This window comes from Ursus americanus, chromosome 5 (genome assembly GCF_024610735.1).
Source record: "Ursus americanus isolate L20-20 chromosome 5, mUrsAme1.1.p, whole genome shotgun sequence".
In the NCBI taxonomy this organism is placed as follows: domain Eukaryota; kingdom Metazoa; phylum Chordata; class Mammalia; order Carnivora; family Ursidae; genus Ursus; species Ursus americanus.
Window position 1 is genome coordinate 83,752,048 of NC_142131.1, and position 5,296 is coordinate 83,757,343.

At 42.7% G+C, this 5,296-nt stretch overlaps 1 pseudogene; it reads right to left on the reverse strand.

Moving 5' to 3' along the window:
* Positions 1-367: 367 nt before the first annotated feature.
* On the reverse strand, positions 368-4,862 carry LOC123791150 (5'-AMP-activated protein kinase subunit gamma-2-like; annotated as a pseudogene).
* Positions 4,863-5,296: the final 434 nt, after the last annotated feature.

The window sequence follows — 5,296 nt, forward strand, 5'->3', positions numbered from 1 at the left end:
AGCACTATTTGGCTCCAGTTGCCATGGACCACAGTGATGAAATACCCCGTGTGTTAATAGAAGGCACAAGGTATGAATAGGCCATGCTCTCTCCTTATGCCGTTTTACCTGTTACACACCAGTGAATTCTTTGAGATGAAATTGATAAAAAATTCAGCACACAGTGCACTTTGATAGCATATAGCATCTGAAATTATTCAAAGGTCTGAAAACAGTCTTCTAATGCAAGCCTGAATCATATTATATTCGGTCTCACCATCACTGGAAAAAATACCCATCACTAAACCCTGATACACATTCGTAGCCATTTCACCGTCTTCTATCATGGTCAGTGTTCAGGAGGCAAAGCCTGACCCAGAATCCTTGTTCACATTTTCTCCAAGGGCTTCTCCATGCACAGTGGCCATTCTGCTTCTATCTCCTGTTTGACACCTGCAGGCATGAGTATCAGGGCTTACCACACGTCTGACAGGGAAATGACACCCACGATGCTATCTGCTTCACTTGTGACCTGCAGCCCAGAGGTCAGCCCATGCTAATCTGTCCAGGATTTCCAGGTTACCGTACTTCACAACGCCCTCAAGACTCTGTGAGCGGTGCTGAGGGCCTGGTCACTGTGATTTCTAGGTTACTGAACGTTTTCTCAGCAGCAAGCTTAATTATATCAGACTTGGAATAAATATCCACAACTTCTCCTGACTCGTGCACCACAGGGAAGGCCAGCAACTGTCTTTCTACAAAGGCATTTAAGGTTGTACTGATGGGAGTCTCCTGGTGGATGAAGGGATGTTGTGGTGGGTCCCAAATGCAAGAACATCCAGGTTCTGCTTCATGAAGGCAGGCTTTGGCAGACCAGACCTAAAATGCTGGAAGGACGTGAAGATTCGTTTGTGGTTACGTATACAAAGTGCAGTCCACTGATCGATCAATAACTGGCAATGAGTGGATTTTACTTCTGATCAGTGTGTACAGCATGGAAAACATTTGCATCTGGAGCTATATTCCCTGAAGGCTTACGTGTTTCCTGGGGATGAGGCTCCCTCCCTGTTTCATTTTTTAAGTATTTTTTATTGTTTTTATTTTTATTTGTTTTAATATTTTTTATTTTGTTACATTAGTCACCATAGAGTACATCCCCAGTATTGATGCAATGTTCCATGACTCATTATTTGCATATAACAACCAATGAACCATGAAATATGTGCCCTCCTTGATACCCAATACTGGCCTATCCCAATCCCCCAATACCCTCCCCTCTGAAGCCCTCAGTTTGTTTCCCAGAGTCCACAGTCTCTCATGCTTCATTTCCCTTCTGTTTACCCCCCCTTCATTCTTCCCTTCCTTCTCCTACCGATCTTCCTATTTTTTCTTTTTTTATACTAATTTTTTAAATTATATTATGTTTGTCATCATACAGTACATCTCTGGTTTTTGATGTAAAGTTCGATGATTCATTAACTGCGTATAACACCCAGTGCACCATGCAATATGTGCCCTCCTTACTACCCATCACCAGCCTATCCCATTCCCCCACCCCTCCCCTCTGAAGCCCTCAGTTTGTTTCTGAGTCCATAGTCTCTTATGCTTCATCCCCCCTTCTGTTTACCCCCCTTTCTTTATTCCTTTTTTCTCCTACCGATCTTCCTAGTTCTTATGTTCCATAGATGAGAGAAATCACATGATAATTGTCTTTCTCTGCTTGACTTATTTCACTTGGCATTATCTCCTCCAGTGCCGTCCATGTTGCAGCAAATGTTGAGAAATTGTTCATTTTGAGAGCTGAGTTATATTCCATTGTATATATGGGCCACATCTTCTTAATCCAGTCATCTGTTGAAGGGCATCTCGGCTCCTTCCATGATTTAGCTATGTGGACAATGCTGCTATGAACATTGGGGTGCATATGGCCCTTCTTTTCACTATGTCTGTATCTTTGGGGTAAATACCCAGTAGTGCAATTGCTGGATCATTTGGTGGCTCAATTTTCAACTTTTTAAGGGACCTCCACACTGTTTTCCAGAGTGGCTGTACCAACTTCCATTCCCACCAATAATGGAGGAGGGATCCCCTTTATCCACATCCTCTCCAACATTTGTTGTTTCCTGCTTTGTCAATTTTTGCCATTCTAACTGGCGTAAGGTGGTATCTCAGTGTGCTTTTGATTTGAATTTCCCTGATGGCTAATGATTTTGAACATTTTTTCATGTGTCTGTTAGCCATTTGTATGTCCTCATTGGAAAAGTGTTCATATCTTCTGCCCATTTTATGATTTGTTTATTTGTTTCTGTGTATTGAGTTTGAGAAGGTGTTTATAGATCTTGTATACCAGTCTTTTATCTGTAGTGTCATTTGCAAATATCTTCTCCAATTCCGTGAGCTGCCTCTTAGTTTTTTTGACTGTTTCTTTGGCTATGCAGAGTTTTTATCTTGATGAAGTCCAACAAGTTCATTTTTTCTTTCGTTTCTCTTGCCTTTGGAGATGTGTCATGAAAGAAGTGGCTGTGTCCGATGTCATAGAGGTTGCTGCCTATGTTCTCCTCTAGGATTTTAATGGATTCCTGTCTCACATCGAGGTCTTTCATCCATTTGGAGTTTATCTTTGTGTATGGTGTGAGAGAGTGGTCAAGTTTCATTCTTTTGCATGGAGCTGTCCAATTTTCCCAGCACCATTTATTGAAGAGACTGTCTTTTTTCCACTGGATGCTTTTTCCTGCTTTGTCAAAGATTACTTGCCCAAAGAGCCGAGGGTCCATTTCTGGGTTCTCTATTCTGTTCCATTGGTCTATGTGTCTGTTTTTGTGCCAGTACCATGCTGTCTTTGTTCTCACAGTTTTATAGTACAACTTGAAATCCAGCAACGTGATGCCCCCAGCTTTGTTTTTCCTTTTCAACAATTCCTTGGTGATTCGGGGCCTTTTCTGGTTCCATACAAATTTAAGGACTATTTGTTCCAGTTCTTTGAAAAATGTCATTGGTATTTTGATTGGGATAGCATTGAAAGTGTAGATTGCTCTGAGTAGCATGGACAATTTAACTATTTTAATTCTTTTGATCCATGAGCATGGTATATTCTTCCATCTTTTTGTGTCTTCTGCAATGTTTTTCAAGAATGATAAGAATGATTTATAGTTTCTAGAATATAGATCCTTTACATCTCTGGTTATTTCCTAGATAACTTATGATATTTGGTGCTATTATAAATGGAATGGATTCCCTAATTTCTCTTTCATCAGTCTCATTGATAGTGTATAAAAATGCAACTGATTTCTGAGCATTAATTTTGTATCCCACCACATTACTGAATTGCTCCATAACTTCTAGTAGTTTGGCAATGGATTCTTTTGGGTTTTCATATAGAGTATCATGTCTTCTGCGAAGAGAGAGAGAGTTTGATTTCTTCTTTGCCAGTTTGGATTCCTTTTATCCCTTTTTGTTGTCTGATTGCCATTGTAAGGATTTCTAGTACTATTTTGAATAATAATGGCAAGAATGGGTATCCTTGTTGTGTTCCTGATCTTAAGGGAAAGGCTTCCAGCTTTTCCCCATTGAGAATGATATTTCCTGTAGGCTTTTCATAGATGGTTTTTATGAGATTGAGGAATGTACCCTCTATCCCTACACTCTGAAGGGTTTTAATCAGGAAAGGATGCTGTATTTTGTCAAATGCTTTTTCTGCATCTATTGAGAGGATCATATGGTTCTTGACTCTGATAGATTTGTGAATGTTGAACCACCCTTGCATCCCAGGGATGAATCCCACTTGGTCATGATGGATAATCCTTTTAATGTACTGTTGGATCCTATTAGCTAGGATCTTGTTGAGAATTTTGGCATCCATGTTCATCAGGGATATCAGGCTGTAATTCTCCTTTTTGATGGGTTCTTTGCCTGGTTTGGGGATCAAGGTAATATTGGCCTCATTCCTGGAAACCAATAAGCTACCGAGACTGAAACCAGAAAAAATTGATTTTTTAAACAGACCAATTAATTATGAAGAGATTGAAGCAGTAATTGAAAACCTTCCAAAACACAAAACTCCAGGGCCTGATGGATTCCCTGGGGAATTCTACCAAACATTCAAAGAAGAAATAATACCTATTCTGCTAAAGCTATTTCAAAAAATAAAAACAGAAGGAAAACTCCATCCCTGTTTCAATCTTATGTGCCTCTAATTCATAAATCTGTACCAGGGTTGACTTATGCCATGTCTGTGGTGTTTTAGGAACTCTGTAATTGTTACCATTCCTACAAAATTTGTTTTGTCCTCTCCCGCAGTGTCACTGCTGGAACACCGTTGGCTGCTAAGGCACAGAGGCTTTCTAACTTGTAGTATCAATGACAACACACTTTGAAGAGTTGGAAAGATGTGGTGATCCTTGTGTTACCTCAGTAGATGAAAACCCACGTTCTAAGTCTTGTGCTTCCCCTTCCAACTGGAATTTCTTTCACATGCTGGCTTCCTGGTCCAGGGCCTGCAGCCCACTGCTACCAAAGAGGAGGAGGACCAGGATTTGCAGGTACTTCTGGGCGTTTGTCTGGCCACGGTTGCAGGGGTACCATGGTGTGGGTTGGGACTCTTCAGGGTGTGGGCAGAGTGTGGGGGCCTAGGGTTGCCGATAGTTTGTGGGGGTGTGGTGGGGTGTGCAAATATGAAGGTTCTGGAGAGGCCCTGCGGTGCATAGGCCCTGGGTTATGGGTGGTATCCTTTGGGAGGTGTGGCAGACTGGGGAGATCTGGTGGTATAGACAGGGATTCCTGGCTAGGCAAGTAGGAAGGTGGTGTTTAAGCTGATGGACAGCCCTTATCAATTCCTCTCTGGGGGATACCTGGGTTGTTTCCACGCCTTGGCTACTGTAACTCATGGTACAATAAATGTAGGGGTGCATGCATCTTCACACTGAGGGCACCTGGGCAGGTTAGCTGAAGCTGACATCGATACAAGCTGGTGTCACAGGGCTCTCTGTGCAGAGGGCTCCCTGGCAGGGTGGCTGGAGTGGAGATGGATCAGGAGCTACTGTTTTCTGGGGTGCTCTGCACAGGGGGTGCCCTAGCAGGACAGCTGTAGCTGATATGGGTGTGGGGTGGAGTGTCCCAGGGCTCTTTGCAGATAAGGCACTTTGGGAGGGTAGCAGCAGCTCAAGTGGATTCAGGATTGGTGGAGCTTCTCTGTACACAGGATCTCCTAGCAGGATGTCTGAAACTCAAGTGGATGAAAGCTGGGGTGTCCTGGGGTCTTCAGCCCTGTGAGTGTCCTGACAGAGTGCAGGCAGGGAGGTCCTGGGCTTTCCACATAGTG